Source organism: Patella vulgata, chromosome 3, assembly GCF_932274485.2.
Source record: "Patella vulgata chromosome 3, xgPatVulg1.2, whole genome shotgun sequence".
NCBI lineage: Eukaryota > Metazoa > Mollusca > Gastropoda > Patellidae > Patella > Patella vulgata.
The window spans coordinates 34717066-34741140 of record NC_065881.2 but is presented as its reverse complement, the minus strand read 5'-3'; the positions used below and the strand labels follow the sequence as shown (position 1 = coordinate 34741140).

The 24075-nt window shown below is 36.9% G+C and overlaps 1 long non-coding RNA gene across 1 annotated transcript in view; it reads left to right on the top strand.

Moving 5' to 3' along the window:
• The window catches only part of LOC126816730 (uncharacterized), a 63172-nt gene extending 54237 nt beyond the window's left edge, over positions 1-8935 (top strand). Inside the window, exon 3 of the long non-coding RNA XR_007678528.2 lies at positions 8863-8935. This is a non-coding gene — a long non-coding RNA (uncharacterized LOC126816730). The remainder of the gene's footprint in view (positions 1-8862) is intronic.
• Positions 8936-24075: the final 15140 nt, after the last annotated feature.

Sequence of the window (24075 nt, the reverse complement as noted above, 5' to 3'; positions counted from 1 at the left end):
GCTTCAGTAAATAACCTTTCACTCTCAATTATCAAACTTAAAGACTAATCACATCAAACATATCCATACATGTAGGTACACACGCACGGGGTTAGGTCTTTGCGAACACTGCTCTATATAAATATCGTAATATGAAACCTTTTTATTTCTTCGACATCGGATTACCTAAAAGTTCTTGAAAGTCGGCGAATCTGCTTTGGCTCAGCGACTCGAAGATTCGTACAATTCTATCATCCGTATCCAAGTGAATTCCGCAAAGTATCATGGTACCACACTTCCGTACTAAATCGAATACTTCACCGTTGAGTTGTAGAATTCAGATTTTAAAATATTCGTAATAAATTGAATATCAAAACACAAATCACACCTGTGCATGGCGCCCTATTTACATCTACCGCGTGCGAAGGACAGATAACGCCACCTGGAATTCCATTCTCACATATCTGGACTATATTTACGCTACAAACTATATTTATATATAAAATATTTTTCCGACCTGATTTTTTGATTTTGTCAAATTGTCTTATAAATTATTGATAGCCTTTATTTATGGAAATTGTTTAAAACTTTTTAAATGATTAAATACACCAAGCAACGAGCCGTGTGCATTTCCATTACAACCACTACTATATTTACTGTGGTGTCATTACGGTAGAATTATTTCAGGTGACTTGGGGGGTGCGTTTTAATTTATTTAGATATAATACTCCATAATGCTATAAACTAGTGTCAAGCAGATGAAAACAAGCGTAGATAATGTGAAATTCATTGATATAAAATTGTCTTCTTCCAAACTGTGTGAGTAACTGTAGCCTACGACAGAGCGAAATGTAAACAGTGCACATTGCGGCTTTTCACGGTATTTCCATGCTTAATTCTTGCATTTAGAAACAAATAATTAAATGTACGTGACGTGGACGTGAGTATTGTGGTCAATTTACTGAACATCAAGTGAAATTTAGTCCACCTGTCGCTTCCGACAGGTAGTTTTATTTGCTACCTGTCAGACGAAAAATTCGCCTGTCGGCGACAAGTAGACAGGCGAACATTTCGAGCCATGTAGACTGGCGATCCTGGACAATGTAAAGATAAATAAGTGAGACAGAGAACTTTAAAATCAATCCTAAAGGGAATAGGGAGCCAGTGAAGCTGCTTTAGAACTGGGGTAATAGGGTAGCGTGATGGGGTTAATGACACAATTCTTGCTGCTTTATTTTGTATAAGTTTTAAAGGGTATAGTGTTGTAGCAGGAAACTAGGCCAACTAATAGAGAGTTACAATAATCTAAACATGAGGTTATAAGAGAGTTTACTAGCATTTTACAAGTTTCAACATTCAGATATGGTCGAATTCCACCGATCTTATATAGGTTGAAATAACAGGCTTTACATACCGACAAAGTATGAGACTGCATATTTAATGATGAGTCGAACATGACTCCAAGGTTGCGAACACTGGGTGTCGGTCCAACAATTGAGTCTCCAATTTTCACGGAATCACAGTTTATATTCAGAACACTTTTACATTTTACATTGGAAAAGTGGGTATCTAGGTGCTGCCGTTGTGATAGAACTATAGAAAAAATATAATGAATGTTGGAAATTTTATTAAAATTATGTTTAAAATATATCAAAGTCAACTTCTGAAAAAAAAAAGATTTATAATATTAAATTATTATACCTATAAATTTCCAGTTTCTGGAAGGACACTGGTGTTCCCACTTTTGGAAGAATCACCCATGTATAGGAGCAGAACAGTGAATATAAGAACCTGAACAGCACATTAGAAACCGTTCTCCAGTATTAATACACTTGTATGGAAATATAATGAATGTTGGAAATTTTATTAAAATTATGTTTAAAATATATCAAAGTCAACTTCTGAAAAAAAAAAAGATTTATAATATTAAATTATTATATCTATAAATTGCCAGTTTTTGGAAGGACACTGGTGTTCCCACTTTTGGAAGAATCACCCATGTATAGGAGCAGAACAGTGAATATAAGAACCTGAACAGCGCATTAGAAACCGTTCTCCAGTATTAATACACTTGTATGGTATTGATGTGTACAAGGAAATTTATATAATAGCATTTGTTTATTTTTTTTTTTATTTCTTTCTTTAAATAAATGTACATATTTTAACCTATCTTATAGAGGGGTTGGGTAGCCGAATGGGTATCATAAGGTCTGTCATTGAGTCCACTAGCGTGGTTTAGATTCCACGGTTGTACGTGACAAGGAGAAGGGTCGCCTGTCCAACCTCATGGGTTTTCTCTGGGTCCTCAGGTTTCCTCAGGTTTCCTCCCACTGCTAAAGACAACTACGCGCAAGCGAATTATTGGAATAGAATTGAACCATGTGTTAGTCCTGAAATTACCTAGTTTGTGTCGAGTGGAAGTTAAACCCCATTTCTCTCTCTCTTATAATAAGTCTTATTGTTTTCTTTTTTAAAAAAAATAGAATAATTGATGAAGGTGAATTATTATTAATCTTATCGTTCAGATCACATGGTATAATTATTTTTGTTTTTTCTTAACATTATTTGAATCATGCCAAAATCGTTTTCATCTGTATTAAGTATATATTTCTCTTGGATATTGTTTCACTGAAATAGTTTTGAAAAAATACTTGTTTCCAGAAAATAACAGATTCATTCAATCATTGGGATATTTTTCTATTATTGGCCATATTTATGCCACAGATCATGGGTTAGTCGTCTTCACCGTGTCAATGCAACATTTAACAGGTGGTATTATCCAGTAATCCGGGCATATTTGCAGAGAAATTCTCTCTGACAAATGTAAACAAGTCCACGTGTTCTGTCTCGTAAAAGGTATTCCCTGGTCTATTTATGGCTATTGAATTGTGACCCTATGACAATCTTTGCTTTTATGGTTTCTGATTGGCGTAATTCGAGTGCAAGCCGTATTGTGCAATGCATCGGAAAAGAAATGTATGCGACATAGACGGCCTATTGTTTTACTTATGTAACAAAGCGTCAGATTTTCACCCGGAATTTGCTGGGACGAGATGAAACGATTTTCGGGGCTATGTAATACAATATCATTTGGGATCTAAATTTTAATATTGTATTCTGAATTCATATTTTATTTGTAACTCATTTTGGACATATATTAAGTGACGGATTAATTGTAAAATTTAATCTATGGCAGGTGTGGGGTATTGACATAGTATTATGTAAGATGTAATGGATTGTAACTTGTATACTCAGAGTGTCTATATGATATAAGATTTAGGCTTAACACGTATTGACACCTTTTGTCTTGAGCTAAGATGTGTGATTCTTAATAATTACTTTTCATTGTTCTGATTACTAATTCTATTAACTATGGCGTGCCTAGCTGACGCGACAGATATTGCTCCGCAATATAAAAAGCCTAGTTGAGAATTAGGAAGTGAGGCAGACCTGGGGAGACCTAGAGGTCTTCCGAGACCTCAGAGATGGTCTGCCCTCGGACCCCGGGAATTGGGTCTTCTGAGACCTAGTAGGACCAGCTGTATATAGACGTTATTATATCTAACCACAATGACTTGTGTAAATATGTTATCCAGTATTAAAATATCCTTTTTAATAAAAAAGAGTTATGTATTCTATCACTGCTAAATCACAGCCTATCTTGTCATTAAATCATATATCTGGTCAGTATTCTAAACTAATGTTTAGTATATCATCGACTGGGAGTCAAAACCACGTAAATCAAAATTGTCAAGTTTTCAGGAGAGACAAAAAACTGTACAATTTCATTAAAAATATTAATTATACAACAAGCATCGGCATGGATGATCTAATTGGCACATCGGATAAAACTGTAAGCTGAGTTTCTGCTAAGGTGTGATATCTTGCCTAGTTTCAGACTTACGAGATTTTGAGTTACGATTTTCAAGTGGTTGTCGAGCTACAAGGTTTTACCTAATGCAGAACTATATACATACAATGTGTAAGGCGCATGATCACTAACCAGGAAGTCCAGGGTTCGATTCCTGTGTTGGCCGAGAAACAACCACAGGATTTTCCAGTGTATTATTTTCCCCTTTCAGTGGAACACGACAAAGTTCCTGGTAAGGATATGTGTAGTCTTTCGGGAGGGTCGAAAAACCGAATGTTGTGTACATGTTGGCCTGGCAAGTGACAGTGTATAGTCGTTCTGATGGGACGATTAACTGAGGCCCAGTGTACAAATTGGCGTGCACGTTAAAGAACCCTTAACAGTTAGCTCTCTGGTGTGTCAAGATAGATAGCACAATTAAATCATCTTTATTTCATTCAGAACAAATGGTACACATGACATTGTAAATCAACCAAGATAATTATATTATTATGCTTTATAACTTAACTTGTAGCTTATTCGAAATAATATTTCTTATCTACCGACCAGTGAAATAACGCAATCATGTAATTGACAACGTTTTGTTTAGTCATGTTTTAGACTATCGTAAAATCCATGATAATCGCGGGGCATAACAGCTTTAAGTTCTGACAAATGTTTAACTTTGAAGCTTTGATCTATAGACAGGATGTGTAAAATGGTTGTATTTGTAAAATAGCACTGGTACTTTGTGACTTCCTATACTTGCGCGGTGATGGCAAGGACTCGAACTCGTCGGAATACTTTGTTTTAAACTGAATTGTCCCGTCTGGTGTATATTTAAGAACGCGCAAGTCTGCTACATTTTTATCCCCAACGTTCATCCCGGGTCGAATTGACTTGTAGTAATTCAAATTGGAAAAATCGCTGAAAAACGTATGATCTAGATATTTGACTATGGTCTGGCTCGTTTGATGGCATCAACATAATCAGCTGGAACATAAATTGGTTTGCGACGGATGGTTCTTTCAATCGTAGAGTGGATGGAGTCACACTCCATCTGTGCGTAGCCCTTTTCAAGTATTTTCTGATATATGATTATACCTCTAGAAATCGCAATATAGAGGAGCGTGTTGGCTAATATGCAATTTTTGTTTGGTTCATACACCCGTAACTATAAATGCTAAGTCGTTCACCGGCAGAGTCAATAATATTGTTAATATAATCAAAGAGGCACAATGCAAAATGATTTGCTTCCAGACCCCCTTCTCCCTCGTGCCAAAAATAGCAATATACATTTCCAGATGCCAGATCATAAATTGTATAATTATGGCATGCAAGTTTTGTTTTATAGTACATTGAACTTGCTTGTAAAGATTGAGCTAACAAAACTGCCTGTAAATCTAACGTGATCACTTTACACTCATTCTGAACAGCTCTTTCCTTATCTCTAATCTTTTCTTCTCTGGCTTGTGTCTTCTTTTCAATATGCTCTAAATATACTTCTTCAGTGACATTACCAGTGTCATGGCCACAACAAACATCACACTGATCCTTTTGAGGATGGAAGATCGAAACTTTTTCTTCATCTATGACCTCTTTAAATACTCTTATGGAAACACTGGCGACACTTTTATCGGCACAATACTCAATATACCGCTCATATAATTTGGCAAATGATGGCATAACTGGTTGCAAGTATAATCTAAATGTAGATGACCTGCAGTAGTGAGAAGGCAATTTTGGAAGATCTCCTATAAAGTCCTTTACAAACTGTCGGTTAATTGCATTCTTCTCGTGTTTTCTATTGGGGGTGGTTTGTAGCAAAGATGAGGTTTGAGATGAAGATTCTCGAGTCCACTGTAGCAACTGCCATTCTCCAATTCCAGTTGTTGATAGGAGCATAGATTTGCAAATACGAATTCGGTTATCTTCTCTTTTGAGATGGTATGTGAGGGTTCGTTTTCTTCTGGACTGTTCTGCCATTGTCGTTCTTTCTGCAGGTTTATCAGAGTCAACATTACTGGAAATAAAAACTCTTTTTTGGTTGCAATCCATTTTCCAAACACCATCAGAAATAATCTGTCGGTCTTTGTCTGTGAATTCATCACACCGGGTCTGCTTGTTCTTTTTGCAGGATGGTTTACAACCTCGAGGTAAATAGCCTTGGGTTGTTTGACCATAGAATAAGTGTGTTTTCCCTCTGTGGTTTTCTTATACAACTGACCCTGCATCCTTGCTAAATAATTTATTCGTCTTTGGCTAAGTTTTGTACTTGAATTGTACACATTCATGGGATTTTCATTCGGGACAACTGGATCGTTGTCAGTAGAGGAATCAAGATCAGAAGCGTTTTCTAAACAGGTCATTTCAATACTTGGTGATTGCGCAGGGATTGTTTCGAATGGGAGGGTCCATTTCGATGATTTGGCTTCTGGAACCCATTCCGGGTCTTCAGCATCAGATATATCTTCAGAATCACCAGAGTTATTCGGACTATGATTGATAGTAAAACAGCGACGTTTACTTGTCAAAGGATTAGGATCGCTGGCCGACGAATAAAGATTAGATGTCCTACTCTGTGGTTGAAAATTCGGGGCAGATGGTTCTTTGGTTGTACTAGCCTGTTGTAGAGCCATTCGGACACATGCTCCGCCTCTGGTAAATGTCCAGTTGCTGAATTTATTTGAGATCATTGTGATTCAGAAATTAAAAAAAAAATATGATGTCAATTGTTATAATCTATTCTTTCATTTGATTTACCGCAGCCAAGGTGGGTCAGTGAGTAAGGCTCTGTCTCACTAAGTAAGAGGCCTGGGGTTCGATGGTCTAGTCGTTAGGATGGGACGAAAAACAGAGGCCTCGTTTATAGATTGGTGTGCACGTAAAAGAACCATTTACAGTTGGAATTCTATTGATGTCCGGGCAAAATTTCCCCCGTAGCACATTGCATGTCGTATGCCCGTCTTTATTAGCCGTGTTGGAACAAAAAGTAGGACGTTAAACCCATTTTCTTTCATTCATTCTTTCATTTGACTTGTCGAGGGATATGTGCAAAACCACGTAAGTCGATATAATTAAAACAAATTAGGAGAATGCAAAAACACGTAACTCTGATTCAGACTCAAAATAGGACGTTGTCAAAGCATTTTCTATTAGATTGTTCTCATATAACACATTCTATAAGACACAATTTACTTCTGTCAGTCATACAATATGCCAAATTTGAAAATTCCAAAATCTGACACAATTGTCCTCATTAAACAAATTAGGGGAAAAGTTTAATTCGAAAACCAATTCATATCACACCAGAAGTAATATATATCTTAGTTTATGTTTAAAATATCAAGCATATAGTAATAAAACTTACCAAAATACACCATTTAACTCTATTTGGACGTCGTCTAAGGCTTCCTCAGGCTAACACGTGGTCGAATGCAAGGTACGTGGTTTTGGCGCGCATCAGTTCTAACCAATCGAAATACAAGGTTTTGCTCATGTGACTTTTACGCCAAATTTTATTGGTGTAGACGTACAAGTTTTTTAGGCAGTATGTATCACTGCGGGAATTGTCGATTTAAGCAAAAACACGAAAATCGCAAAAAGCCGAGTTATGCGGTTTTGACTCCCGATCGACGATATATAGAAAGTGATTAGAAATTATACACTTGTCATTAATTAGTAAATGTGTAACTAGCTGTAAAAAATATGAGTTGTAAACCTCAAACCTTTTGGACTCAATATTTTGATTAAATCTCACTGGGCTCCCGGACTATTTTGTATATATACTATTCAAAAAAAGTAGGGGATATTTGATTTTGGGGGCATAATACTAAAATATGCAAATGACTACGAAAAAAGTCACTATAGAACCTAACAGAAGAAACATTTCCAGTTACATGTGACGCCCAAACGCACCAATAGCTACCGCATGGAATGCAGGTGATGCTTGGGATCATCATGGGGGTCCAACCCAAGATTTGCACGACTCTGACTTTGAATGTTACAGTCATTGTGGCAATGTGATGTTTTCAGATGAGTCAAGGTTCACTGTTGATTTTTTGGACAGACGTAGGAGGGTGTGGCGTCGTCGAAACGAGCGCTTCCAAGACGTTAACGTCATCAGACATGATCGATTTGGGGGTGGTTCTGTTATGGTGTGGGGAGGCATCACTGTTGCTGGAAGAACGGCTTTACATGTTGTTGCAGGGCGTGTTACAGGCCAGTACTACCGGGACAACATCTTGGCAGTCCATGTTGTGCCGTTCGCACGACGTCATGGCCGCCGTTTCATCTTCCAGGATGACAATGCAAGATGTCACAGGGCCAGGATCGTTACAGGTTACCTCCAACAACAGAACATCACCACATTACCTTGGCCAGCACTGAGTCCCGACCTCTCCCCCATCGAGCATGTCTGGGACATGCTTGGACAGAGGTTACGTCAACGTCAACAACGTCCTGCCAATGTCCAAGAACTTGCTGCTGCGTTGCAACAGGAATGGGACAATCTGGACCAAAATGACCTTAGACGTCTCATTAGGAGTATGCCACGTCGGATCAATGCTTGTTTGGCAAACAGAGGAGGATTTACCCGTTACTGACTTGGTTGTGATGCTGTGGTAACTTTGCTGTTTGACCCCGGATATCATTTTACCCTTATAATGGTCAGTCTGTGCCTTACTTAGTCTAACGATCATTTGGAATAAATCGATGAATGTGAACTTCATTTCATTTTGTCATTTGTTTCTTCGTCAGTTTCATTAGGTGACTTTAATAACACTTAAAAATCAAATATCCCCTACTTTTTTTGAATAGTATAGTTTCACTGGGAGGACATCAGCCTTACTGTTGGCTTTTAATTCATTTTAATGTAACTTTGCACATAAATAAATTTAGAGAAGGTGTACTGCCTTACTTTATAATCAACACAGGGATGCAAAATGTGCCTCGGAATTACCAAACTTGAACACATTTGATCTTGAAATACTGCATTGTTTAACTATATCTAATCTAATTTGATTGTGTTGTAGAAAGAGGTACAAAATTTAGAAGATGCTACAGATGAACTTGTATTGGTAGATTCAGACGAATTAATTCCATATCCTTTTGTGAAATAAGTTAGCTTACTGTTAAGTTAAAGGCAGAGTTTCGGCCATTGGGGTGTACACTTACACCCCTTTGCTTGAAAAAGGTGGGTATGCACCCCCCTTCAGTCTGCCGAGTAATGTTTTCAAAAACTGTGTTTTGTGTAAGGAAAAAGGTGTTTAGATGATCTGTAACTAAAGAAATTATCATATTACATGGTTTATTCAAGTTATTTAGTTCACAGCATCCAAATTCCCAACCCCCTGTTGTGCTGACTTACACTGCAACCTGGGTATTACTTAATCTAGTGTATTTAGCACTAATTTCTTTCACATTCATTCAATATCAAATCTCTGTTTAATAATTCGTAAAAATTGTTTAAAATCACCAAAAATCATCTAAATGCTTGTGGATGCTCTAGAGGCTAAAGTTAATATCTGATTGACTTTAAATTTATACACAGTGTTTAAGGTCTTGAGACGAAGAAGCCTATTGATTTTCAGCGATTTCCGATAATTACTGCCAGAGTTATGGCCCTTGATCACTTCAAAAAATCTTGTGGATGCTCTAAAGGCCAAAGTTAATATCCGATTGACTTTAAATTTATACACAATGTTTAAGGTCATGAGACGAAGACACCTATTGATTTTCAACGATTTCTGATAATTACTGCCAGAGTTATGGCCCTTGATCTCTTCAAAAAATCTTGTGGATGCTCTAGAGGCGAAAGTTAACATCCGATTGACATTAAATTTATACACAGTGTTTAAGGTCATAAGATGATGAAGCCTAATGGTTTTCAGCGATTTCTGATAATTACTGCCCGAGTTATGGCCCTTGATTACTTCAAAAAATCTTGTGGATGCTCTAAAGGCCAAAGTTAATATCCGATTGACTTTAAATTTATACACAATGTTTAAGGTCATGAGACGAAGAAACCTATTGATTTTCAACGATTTCCGATAATTACTGCCAGAGTTATGGCCCTTGATCACTTTGAAAAATCTTGTGGATGCTCTAAAGGCCAAAGTTAATATCCGATTGACATTAAATTTATACACAATGTTTAAGGTCATAAGATGATGAAGCCTATTGGTTTTCAGCGATTTCTGATAATTACTGCCAGAGTTATGGCCCTTGATTACTTCAAAAAATCTTGTGGATGCTCTACAGGCTAAAGTTAATATCCGATTGAGTTTAAATTTATACACAGTGTTTGAGGTCATGAGACGAAGATTCCTATTGATTTTCAACGATTTCCGATAATTACTGCCAAAGTTATGGCCCTTGATCTCTTTGCAAAATCTTGTGACGCTCTAAAGGCTAAAGTTATCATCCGATTGACTTCAGATTGATACACAGAGTTTAAGATCTTGAGACGAACAAGTATATTGATTTTCAATGAATGTTTATGACTTGAACAGTTAAATCCATGATATTAAAAGCTTTGCATACAAAACATTAGCATGGGGTACAACTTTATAATAAAAACCAAACAAATTCTAATAGTTTTCTGATAATTACTTCGTGAGTTGTTGCTCTTAATCAGATTTTAGTGTATTATAAATGTTTCATTACCCAAAAAAGTAAAAATATGCGACAACCCTTGTGGACTGCCCGGACGATTTAGTTGCTGTGGGCGTATGTTTCGTTGCCTGGCAACCTATCTTATGTATTTATTGTGGTATAACAAGATCACATTAATATCAGCATTTACATGTATCAAATGTTTAAGCTTGCAGGTAGTCGAATAGACCCTATAATTTAAATGCTGGGTAGCCCTAATAAATGTTTTCATTTCTTGCTTTAAACACAACACTGAACCAGAATTAAGAAATTACTAGTTGTTTAAATTTATGATAGAAAGCAATGGGATACACTATGTAAATGACATCAAAATCATTTCCCTAATAAGGAACAGACAAAATAATCATTTATTTAGATACGAATTCGTCCTTTTACTTTAGATTTAATACGTACAAGATAGTGCAAGCTCAAACTACATCTGTGTAAGACCATGTGCCTTGTAACAATGTAAGTTATAAGTAAAATTAACACGTGTGGATGTCTGTGGTCCATGCTAAAAAATAGATATATCAATATTGGGCTTTCATAGACCTTAAAGCACAAATTATGGCATTGTATGTAAATTTCTATGAATTGTATTCATTTTATATAAAGTCTCTTTGTATATAGAACAAAAACAAGCCCGTCTTCGTTGATAGATCTCAATACCACAAGAAAATATTGTATCCACCGCCATGTTTAATGGGGTCGTTGCTGATTGGCTACAATTTTCAGAGTTGGGTAGAGGTTCTAATAATTACATTCCTTGGCTATATTTTTAATTATTATTGTTTTTGGAAAACAGGAAAAGGGTACGGCAACACTCCCTTAGAGAGTTATTATAGCTGGACAGGCTGGTACATCTGTGTGGTAGCTGGATCAAAAAATGATACCGGCGGGCCGGAGTAGAGAATAGAATTAAAGAATCCCCGCTCAACAGATAACCACAACAGACTTGTAGAAGTAGAGGATCGTTTAATAAATCAACGTTTCGGGTGTGGTACCCTTTATCAAGATTGAAATTATAATGATCCTGTGACGCCTTATATATAATAAAGGTGGTGACGTCACAGGATTTTTAAATTTATTATATGTACAATGCAGGATCTTTAAAAATAGGATTGTTAAAATTAGGATTGTTAAAAAAGAAGGATTGTTTAATTTAACTATGTACAAATGTAATATAAAATAGTGATTAAAAGATTATGAATAATTATTAAGATAATAAGAAAAATTATAATTTGAGAGTATGGTTCAAATTTTTACTGTTGCAGCGGCTGTTTCTTCTTCCTCATTTGATTTTATGTTGGTGGGATTCGTTGATGGGCTCGACAGGGCTGGAGGATCTTCTTCTACTGGTTTTGTGATAAATTGCTTATTTCTGACCTTTAATATGTGTTTGAAGCCGTTAATATAAACGTATTTCGGCCGGGATTCGAAAGGCCGGATCCAGTCTGTTGGAGGCCGGACTTCTATGGCTTCGTCAGTGATGTTTTCAGGGTGAATCGTATTTGCCGTAACTTCTTTATCTGTATTAGTATCATTCTTAGTGGTAGTTGTATTGGTGGCGAAAATCTGTTGTTTAGCGGCAGACTTCTTATAAATTATTCCATTCATTCTTGGCTTGCGTTTTTTTTGTACTTTGTAAACGTTTCTTATATGGCGTTTATCATTACTGGCGTTTAAAAATTCCTTATTGCAGAATGGACATTCAAACATCTTCTTGCTTGGTTAGTTTTGTTCATTCAAACCTCCAGGCGCTTGGGTTGCTAGGAGGTCAATAATGGATTCTTCGTGACGTAATCTGACGTTGGTGTTACGTGACGTTTTCGTGACAATTTGTACCTGGAATTGGTGTCCCGTGGTGTTAAAATGTTTAGCTACAGGGGTGTCGTTGAACTTTTTAATATCGTTGTTATGTCCGTATAAACGGACCCTTAGAGAGTTGCCGGATTGGCCTACATATTGTATTCTACAGTTTTTGCAGGTAATTAGATAAATGATGAATTTAGTGTTGCAATCAAGGTGATTATTGATTCTGTAAATTTTGCCATTATATCTGGATATTACTTCGGTTGATTCTAATAAAAACTTGCAGCAGATGCAATTCCTCTTACATCTGTTACAGCCGTGAGGTTTGATATTGTCTTTGTTGGGTATATCAGATTTGACGAGTAGATTCAGATATTTTTTCGGTAGGTGAGTTGACCGCTGAGACAATCGGTCTGCCTGGATTGTTGATTTTATGGATCTTTTCTGAAAACTACACACTTGAAACTCCTACAACAACTCGGTAATAATACAGATATTATCATCAAACCAGCAGACAAAGGCGGGAAAATAGTATTAATGAATAAAGAAGATTACATCAAAGAAGGAATTCGTCAATTAAACAACGCACTTTTTTACAAACCACTCCGTATAGATACCACTAATAAAATCAATGATGAGATTGATAAATTCCTGACTTTCCTTTCAAAAAAAGAACTTTTACCTCTACAAACGATCAAATATCTCCGAACGAAACATCCAAGAACACCTATTTTTTTTACATGCTCCCGAAGATCCATAAAATCAACAATCCAGGCAGACCGATTGTCTCAGCGGTCAACTCACCTACCGAAAAAATATCTGAATTCCTAGATTTTCACCTAAAACCCTTAGCCATGGCGTCAGAATCATATATTAAAGACACCACAGATTTCCTTACCAAATTAAGGAATATTAAAAATATTCCTGCCAATTATATTCTATGTACCGCGGATGTATCCAGTCTCTACACCTCCATTCCACACAATTTAGCCAAGATATCCTGCAAAGAAGTTCTTCAAAAACGCGATGATCAAACCATACACACATGGATCTTATTAAGATTTCTTAACTTTATATTAAAAAAGAATGCTTTCAAATTCAATGGAAAATACTATCACCAGATTTCAGGCATCAGTATGGGAACCAAAGCAGCACCCAACATAGCGATAATAGTTATGGATAAAATAGAAACGGACTATCTCAAAACAGCCAGTATTAAACCTACAGTTTGGTGGCGCTACATTGATGACATCTTTTTCATCTGGCCTTCCACTCGAGATGAACTCTTTTCATTCATGGATGGACTCAACCAACATACTCTTGGCATCAAGCTCACCTTAGAACACAGTCTCAATTCCATTAACTTTCTCGATGTCACTATCTACCGGGACTCTTATCACAAGATTCAAACCAAACTTTATACCAAACCCACAGATTCCTTTTTTTACCTACACTATACGAGCTGTCATCCAACTCATACCATTAATAATTTACCTTTTAACCAGGCACTCCGTATCAAAAGAATTTCTAGCACACCAGAAGAACTAAAGAAATCGCTAACAGTACTCAAACTTAAACTCAACCGCAGAGGTTACCCTAACAATGTTATACATCAAGGGATCTTGAAAGCCTTGAACGAACCCCTATCAATCTCTACCAATTTAACAACTACTAATCCCCAAACCAACATCCTCACCTACACAACTAAATACTACCCTAAAGTCAACCTGAGATCTATCATCACTACCAATCAAAAACTTTTAGAAAATCAAGGAGATACAGAATCACTACACAACTGCCAAATCCGTATATGCTACAAAAGAAATCTAAATCTAAGAGATCTACTCGTCAAATCTGATATACCCAACAAAGACAATATCAAACCTCACGGCTGCTACAGATGTAAGAGGAATTGCATCTGCTGCAAGCTTTTATTAGAATCAACCGAAGTAATATCCAGATATAACGGCAAAATTTACAGAATCAATAATCACCTTGATTGCAACACTAAATTCATCATTTATCTAATTACCTGCAAAAACTGTAGAATACAATATGTAGGCCAATCCGGCAACTCTCTAAGGGTCCGTTTATACGGACATAACAACGATATTAAAAAGTTCAACGACACCCCTGTAGCTAAACATTTTAACACCACGGGACACCAATTCCAGGTACAAATTGTCACGAAAACGTCACGTAACACCAACGTCAGATTACGTCACGAAGAATCCATTATTGACCTCCTAGCAACCCAAGCGCCTGGAGGTTTGAATGAACAAAACTAACCAAGCAAGAAGATGTTTGAATGTCCATTCTGCAATAAGGAATTTTTAAACGCCAGTAATGGTAAACGCCATATAAGAAACGTTCACAAAGTACAAACAAAACGCAAGCCAAGAATGAATGGAATAATTTATAAGAAGTCTGCCGCTAAACAACAGATTTTCGCCACCAATACAACTACCACTAAGAATGATACTAATACAGATAAAGAAGTTACGGCAAATACGATTCACCCTGAAAACATCACTGACGAAGCCATAGAAGTCCGACCTCCAACAGACTGGATCCGGCCTTATAATAAATTTAAAAATCCTGTGACGTCACCACCTTTATTATATATAAGGCGTCACAGGATCATTATAATTTCAATCTTGATAAAGGGTACCACACCCGAAACGTTGATTTATTAAACGATCCTCTACTTCTACAAGTCTGTTGTGGTTATCTGTTGAGCGGGGATTCTTTAATTCTATTATTGTTTTTAGATGGATTTAAATTATCTTTAACAAAACAGTTAAAATAGCATTGTCTAGTTTCTCATATAAAAATGCAAAAATACGTCACCCAAACTTATTCACAACATGTCTAATTTTGACATTTCCCTTCGAGCCTCACAGTGAGTCACACGTGTTTGTTTATGTACGGTAAATATGTCTCCGAAATAACTTCGCCCTTCACTAAATATACAGCGACACAAGGGCGACTTCAACTTCGCCCTAGGTTCTTAGTAGGGCAAAATCAGCGGTGGTTGGGCGACTATTTCGCCCGCGTCGCCCACTAGTTTGAGCCCTGCTTCAAAGGTGAATATTGACGACGTTTGGTATGATGGAACGTTTGTAGCCTCTGTGCAGGTCTCTTCAGTTACAACTTTACCTTTAGTACAAAAAATAAACAGAGCATACAACACAGCAATGAGCTTCTGGGCCCATACCAGCTCCACAATCACATTGACACTTGTCGATTAGGCCATGTGAATTTACAGCAATGTCAATATTGTATTTTACATGCTTTCGCATTTCAGCTCTACACTGACTTTTAATAAAAGAATGCTCCTGTTTAATCTACGGTCTTGATGTATATAAGGAATTTTTCATTCACAAGATTTATGCTCTCTCTACTTAAACTCTTATTCAGGGAACCCAGATAGCTTTCAATGTTGTCCATAGTTATTTCTGGTATGACACTTCCCTCATGTAAATCTTTATATAAGTGTTCTTTCGGTGTGTCCATTTGATACTCAGACTGATTCACCACTTGGGATTTTCCAAAATTAAAATTCCTTTCATATGCTTCCAAACTGAAAATATAAAAATAAATGAAAGGTAAATAAAACATTCAATCAAAAAGAAAATAGTTCAGAATTAACATTTTCCCAGTTTTCTTGGATTTTAAACCAGTCTCTTGTGCATGATTTATCAGAAAAAATAATATTTGAAATTCTATTTCTTCTATATTACATATATTATAACTTTTCTAAGTGTGATTAAAATGAATGCAATGAACTGATATGGTATGTTGCCCGATAATCTAAAATTCACATTTTTCTGGCATAGGCCTAAGCCTACATTACAAAAAGGCCTACAAACCTACAGCCCAATACTACCACATATACTACCTTTACTATTGTGAAAAACTGACATAATACTTGAATTATATGAAATAAAATTTAGTTAATTTGCGGAAAACTTGAGCTACTCGATCAGTTTAGGCCTAATAATAAAGCTAAATAGACTTACCGGTACATTTACAAGTTTAATATTTATTGTACAATTTAGGCAAGTTTTCTGCATATTAATTGATTTTTTTAAAAATATAATTAAAGTGTTCTCTTTGTTTTTAACAATAATAAGGTAGTATGTGGTGGTATTTGGTAGTATTTGGTAAATCGTGCTGCCGTCAAAAAGTAAACAAAAAAGGCCTATTATACTAACCAATCGATCAACTCCTGTTTACGGCATGATAACTTGGTGCCCCTTCTGCTTAATTCTTTTCTTAACTCCGTGGTGCTCAAAGAACCAAACTTCAAAGTTTCACCAGTGAATTCCATTGTAAAAGATGTAAGAAACGTAACAGTTTACTAACAAACAGTAACTAACTAACTGTGTGAAATACTGACTTCTGCTTTGCAATGGCGTAAACAAAAAGTCACGTGGAACCATATATTTATACTATAAACACTAGATAGCGCTCAGCCTACACGAGTCTAATAATAGAATGGTCTCGCTCAGGTTAAACAAAATGGCGGCTATAGAGGGGCAAACGTCAATGGTGGTGAATGGCAGTCAATAATGTTTTGGCCGGTTTTTTTTGGGGGGGGGGGAACATTTGGTGATTTGGGAGCGCATAATATCTCAAAATTTACATATTTCATGTACTTTAATACTAAACTACATTTAATATGAAATTTTGAATTCCCAAAATGTCTTATATTTAATTTGCTAGGCCCATTATTGGCATGTTGTGTCTAATATCTGCATAGTGTTCCTTTATTCGTTTTGAAAAGACACGTTTGCTTTCTCCTACGTACGTATTGTTTTTTGTTTTTTGGAGGAGCATGTTAATAGTTAGATTATATTTCTACTTAAACAATTATAGCCCGTGCGGCAGGAATATTTCTTGGCAGTTTTACCACTAATAAAGTAGTTATTTTGGTCTAATTTGTAGCAGATATCACAGTCCTTCTTGATACATTTTTCGAATAGATTTTGAACCGTGACTCCGCTGGTTTGCGGGTCCTGTGGTGGATAGATGAATCTTGCTTTCTGCAGCGTATCCTTCAAATTAGGATTCCTCCTAAATGCCGTGATTGGTTTGATGTTTGAGATGGAATGGCACATGATAGAAACTAGCTAACTTGAACAGCAGTTGGATTATAATCCGTGATAAAAACAAGCAACTTTCGTTTTTTCAAAATGGTAGCCCTAGTCGCGCTTAACAGGTCTTTTCTGGCTAGAGAATTTGCCCTGGCTCCAAGTTCACAAAGCATTCTCAGACTTAAGTTAAGAATTTACTCAAAATTATTCGCCTTTTTTTAACTAAAATATAGCCCTTTATAAAACTTTTGTTGTTTTAATGTATCAAATACATCAATAAGAAACTATGTGTAAAGTTTTGTGTTTCTGGATCAAAGATATTTCTCATGAACAGTGATTGAAAGTTGAGTAAATTCTTAACTTAAATCTGAGAATGCTTTGTGAACTCGAGACCTGTTCTTATTTTCCGACACTACTTTGTGTGGGTAGCCTCTTTTATGATAAAAATTGAGAAGATTTTGGCCATGACTTTCATAGTCTATTTCTAAGCAACATACTGTTGTATGTAGTAAAGCCAGAGTTCATTCTCAGCCTAAACTGTCTCGGTATCATTTGTTTATTCAGGCACGCCTGGTGGTAGTCTATTTGAATACCCAGGCGGCTAATTTTGCTGCTCAAGTTTCGGAGTGTTTTGCGCTCCGGTACCAGTGACGAAAAAACTGCCTCATAAGTAATAGAAGGTTTGACCATATTAATTGGCAGCTATTGATAGAACAAATTCAAAACATCCAGTCTTACGAGGTTCCAGTGGGGCATTTGGCTGGGAGGGGCAGATAAAAAGGGCTAAAATATGCCTCATAAGTAATAGGATCAGAATTATTTCTAAAATGTTGCCATACAATGTATGAATATAAAAAATATAAATCTGACCGGAAAACGTGAGGCCATGCCTTTTCTGACTGGCTTCAAAAGTGCCAACGGGGGCCAAAATTTGCCTCATAAGTAATATAGTTGAAATTGGTGCCAAATGTTAGCTATGTATGAGCTGATTCTAAAAATATCAAATCTGACTGGTTTCAGTGGGGCACGTCCCTAATTTGACCACTTAAAATCTGCCCGATCTGCCACGGCCACTTAAAAGGTCCAAATTTGCATCATAAGTAATACGATCAGAAATAGTTTTGAAATGTTGTGGTGCTAAATCTGAATCTTAAAATGCAAAATCTGACCGGAAAAAATGGGGTCATGCCCCTTTCTGACTGCCCTAAAAAGTGTGGACGGGGGCCCAAAAATGCCTCTTAAGTAATAAGATTGAAATTGGTGCCAAATGTTAGTTAATTGTGAGATTGTTCTAAAAATATCAAATCTGACTGGTTTCATTGGGGCAAACCCCTAACTGACCACTTAAATGTACCTAATCTGCCACGCCCACAAATGGGGTCAAAATTTGCCTCATAAGTAATATGACTGAAACTGGTGTCAAATGTTAGATGTGTATTAGTCGGTTCTAAAAATATAAAATCTGACTGGTATCAGTGGGGCATATCCCTAATCTGACTACTTAAATATCACAACCCACCACACCAGCAAGGTGAATAAACATTTTGTTATCACTTAAAAGTTAAATCCACGAACTGAAATATACTATTCAAAAAAAGTAGGGGATATTTGATTTTTAAGTGTTATTAAAGTCACCTAATGAAACTGACGAAGAAACAAATGACAAAATGAAATGAAGTTCACATTCATCGATTTATTCCAAATGATCGTTAGACTAAGTAAGGCACAGACTGACCATTATAAGGGTAAAATGATACCCGGGGTCAAACAGCAAAGTTACCACAGCATCACAACCAAGTCAGTAACGGGTAAATCCTCCTCTGTTTGCCAAACAAGCATTGATCCGACGTGGCATACTCCTAATGAGACGTCTAAGGTCATTTTGGTCCAGATTGTCCCATTCCTGTTGCAACGCAGCAGCAAGTTCTTGGACATTGGCAGGACGTTGTTGACGTTGACGTAACCTCTGTCCAAGCATGTCCCAGACATGCTCGATGGGGGAGAGGTCGGGACTCAGTGCTGGCCAAGGTAATGTGGTGATGTTCTGTTGTTGGAGGTAACCTGTAACGATCCTGGCCCTGTGACATCTTGCGTTGTCATCCTGGAAGATGAAACGGCGGCCATGACGTCGTGCGAACGGCACAACATGGACTGCCAAGATGTTGTCCCGGTAGTACTGGCCTGTAACACGCCCTGCAACAACATGTAAAGCCGTTCTTCCAGCAACAGTGATGCCTCCCCACACCATAACAGAACCACCCCCAAATCGATCATGTCTGATGACGTTAACGTCTTGGAAGTGCTCGTTTCGACGACGCCACACCCTCCTACGTCTGTCCAAAAAATCAACAGTGAACCTTGACTCATCTGAAAACATCACATTGCTCCAGCGTCGATTATCCCAGTGTTGACGATCCCTACACCAACGACGTCTTGCCTGAATGTGATGATCTCTCAAACAAGGGATCACGCAAGGACGTCGGGCGCGAAGGTGACCCCTATGCAGTCGATTCCGAATCGTCTGGCCACTCACTCTCACACCAGTGTCTATTTGAAGACGAGCGCTGATCTGATTTGCTGTGATGACACAATTTCTCAAGGCCAAGGTACGGATAAATCGATCCTGGGCTTGAGTTGTCGCCCTTGGTCGACCTGAGCGTGGTCTGTCCTGTACAGATTGTGTATCATGGTATCTGGACCATAGCCTGCTTATGACAGACTGAGAAACATTCATCGTCCGCGCCACAACCGCCTGTGTTGTGCCGATCTGTAGCATGCCAAGGGCACGTAACCTTTCATTTGGTCACTAAAACAATTAAACTGATGTTCCCACCCTGGAATTCAATGCCACAACGACTGTAACATTCAAAGTCAGAGTCGTGCAAATCTTGGGTTGGACCCCCATGATGGTCCCAAGCATCACCTGCATTCCATGCGGTAGCTATTGGTGCGTTTGGGCGTCAAATGTAACTGGAAATGTTTCTTCTGTTAGGTTCTATAGTGACTTTTTTTCGTAGTCATTTGCATATTTTAGTATTATGCCCCCAAAATCAAATATCCCCTACTTTTTTTGAATAGTATATGATTCAAATTTGTGTCAAATGTCTGTGAGTAGGTTTCAGAACTTTCTATATCTGGCATAATTTACACTTGTTAAATGACATAATCCATATGTGCAACAAACAAACTTTTCTATTGTAGGTATATCTTCGTCATTCATATATTGGTGGCATCCAAAGTTGGAAAGTTATTCTTGGGACTCAGAATTGCCCTAAGGACCTTCATTGGACAAAACTGCCCCATTCTGAAGAATGCAGCAGTGTAGTCACAGTCAGTGAACCAGTGAAAAGCTGGCACATCACTGCATAATGAGGGAACTAATTGTCTCAATATATCTCAAATTATTTTGCGACTGTATTCCAACCAGTATCCACACATTTCCAACACAAGGATTTCCAAGTAGAATGATCATAACATCTGTTGCTATGGAACGGACAATATAATGTTTGGGCAGGTTTGTCGCAGCTATACGAAAAAGCATTCTTGAATCTGAGTATTCGTGCATACATGTCAATGTAGAATCCTTGTTACACTGAAGAGACCCGTTTACATTTGTAAAACATAACAGTCCGTCCCGAGTTACATACAATGGCAAATAGTCAGAACTCATTCAATTGTTACCTATGTACTGCAGAAGAAATTTTTTTAACTTGTCATTTTTGAATCCTGATGTAATTTGATGATGGCAGTCTCATGTTTGGACCTGAAATGGTGTATTTTCTTGGTCTAGATCTAAGGAACCAGCACGCCTATCTCTCTCTATGTCCTTTATCGATGGTTTTTAATTTCTGTCAAATACAGCATGGATCTCTTGACTCAACACACTAAATATTTTAACCAAAATATAATGAGCAATTGCACCAATTGTTGCTGTGATGTCTCCAAGTAGATGAGGAAAAACCTTTCCATCTATCACTGTACAGTGTACAGTCAATCCATTTAGGCTCACGGGACTATTCTGCTTTCAAGGGCCTCCAAACGCAAAGATGTTTGAGTTGATATCATGGTTTCATATGGCATTGTGTGAGCGGATAAGATATAGTAATCATCAGGTCTAATTTATTTTCGATAAAGCAATCTACTCATTATATCTTTCTCTATTTTTAACTGTAACCTACATCTTGCCGGTTTTTTTCGTTTGTTTTAGGTACCATTAGATGCAATTGGGCTTGGTTTTGACAATTTTATGGGTTTATCAAATCAGGAGGGGTCAGCAATAACTTCTGAAATAAATTTGTCACGAGACATGTTACCATTTTCAAAAATGTTTAAAAGGAAATCTGTTGATTAATGTTAATTAATATATCTTGTTCCGCATTATGCTTGAATGGATTAGACATGTTTACAATTCTTTCAGTAATTTCAATGTGATGTGCTGTGTTCTTCTGAATATTAGCTTGTCCCAATTCAGAAGTTACATCTTTAGGTCTGGAAATGCCTAAATGTACAAACTCCCAACTATAATTGCCCTCATATAATTTATTGAGATATGGACCATCTCTGTCTAGCTGCTATGGAATTTCTATGATGATACTAATACCTGAAAAACAATTAGCAGCATCTGCATTAACTGTCTGTTCTACGTATGGGAAGGACACCTATTTGGAATTTGTCAGATATTCCAGGATGTGTTGCAACCAGAGAATCCATCTGGCATAGTTTGACTGATATAGACTGAAGAATAAACTTGACATTTCAAAGCGGCAGTATGTAAATACCTTGTGAAAAAAGGTGAAATATTTGAATTATTTTCACTTCCGTGTACCAATATTTGGCTGTTTTCCCATGTTCACTGGCCAGCGTCTTTTGTGCATAATCAATTATTTCATTCATTTCTTTGGAAACATTGTAGCTGTTGAAGAATTTGGTTCACAAAACTGTCTGAAATGTAATACCTCCAAAGATAAAGCCAGCAAAGGGTGCATCCGTTTAAATCGATTATAGCAGGTACCTGCTAAAAATCAAGTAAGAGAACCATCAGCTATTATCCCAGCTTCCCTCAATTACAATGGTCCTTCAGATTCTCCAATATGCTTCCCAACAGTTTTGAAATATTCCTTTGATAATAATAATAATCTATTTATAAAGCACTGAATATCCAACAAACTGGTTGCTCAATAGCACTATCTACCATTATGAAGAGGTTATCAAATAAAGGACTTTCTGCAGTCTGAATTGTATATGCCATCTTTGCAATAGCCAAGTCATATGTCACTATCATGTATTCCTGACCACACTCTTCACCATTCTGTTGGAATCTCTTCATTGTTTCCAAAACAAAATTGAGGGAGGTTGGAGTATGATTGATTTAAGGAAGATAACATATTTGTTGTTGAGGAAGGTTATCTTTTACTACAAGTGAATTCCATCCTACCCACATTTGTGTATCAGTAGTTTCTAATGCATGTGATATCATCCATATGACATCCAAAATCTTGCCATCTGCACAACTACTAGGAATAATAGATCTTCTGTGATAAATCCACTGTTAGTCATACTAAGCTTCTTCCGGTTCCAGATTTAAAAGGATTGGAGTAAATGACCATCTTGTCCGACAAACAGGAAGCTGGTTATAACTGTCAGTTGTTTCAGTACAGGGAGTACAGGTAACCAATGATATCTTCTGTAATCCATGTGGAACCATACTAAGGATGTAACGAGTCAAAAAAATTTGAACCGGTTAACTGATGGGCAAAAAACCGACCGTGACCGGTCAACCGATTCAATTTGTGTATAGTTAATTAATTGTCGGTAAGAGTTATTAATTGTCGGTACCGTACAAAACAACATTAAAGTTTACTTTTCACACTGTTTAACTTCATTTTAAATATAAATTATAAGGTCCTAAGTTATAAGAAGAGTTTATTTATTGCAGCTTATTTTCGATTTCATTCAAATTTCACCGAAAGAAACATTGACATGATGTACCGGTAATACGACGGTATGCTACCACGTGGTTGTCACTCGCCCCGATATCACATGATGCCGAACGTTGTGTGACTGACAGATCGGAAAAATAATTAGATATTTTTAGTGTTCAACCTGTTATGAATATAGGAATATTCTAAGGCCCCAACCTACCTCCATCTCAATGTGCAATATTGGAATGTAATCCAATAATATATTTAGTTCGGCGTCTTTATTCGCGCGCACGGCATTACGTTTATATTCATACGCAGTCAAAAGTGAATTTGTAGTCAAGATTACCCAGTCCGAACATACAACGCAAGACGTCGCTCTTTTCTGGGGAGTCTTAATAGATCACGCACACTTTACATTAGGTGAAAACATTATTATAGTATGCGTACAACTGGTGGGGAATCTAATGATTAATGGCGGGTATTATTAACTGTAGAGACAAATCACACCAAATCGAAACTATGTTTTTACGGACAGAGCATGGCAGACTCGCTTGTCATGATTCTTTGAATATAAAAAAAAATAATGACCCGCCCACTTTCTATAAAAATCGTAGTTGAAAAAAACCAAAGTGAACTACAGTAACAAATATGAATTTATTTAAATCGTAACACTAAAACAACAAATTCTAAAACGTTTTTTAAAACGATTAGTTATGACCACCAGATTAAACTCGAAGCACGTGAAAAAAAATTACAAATT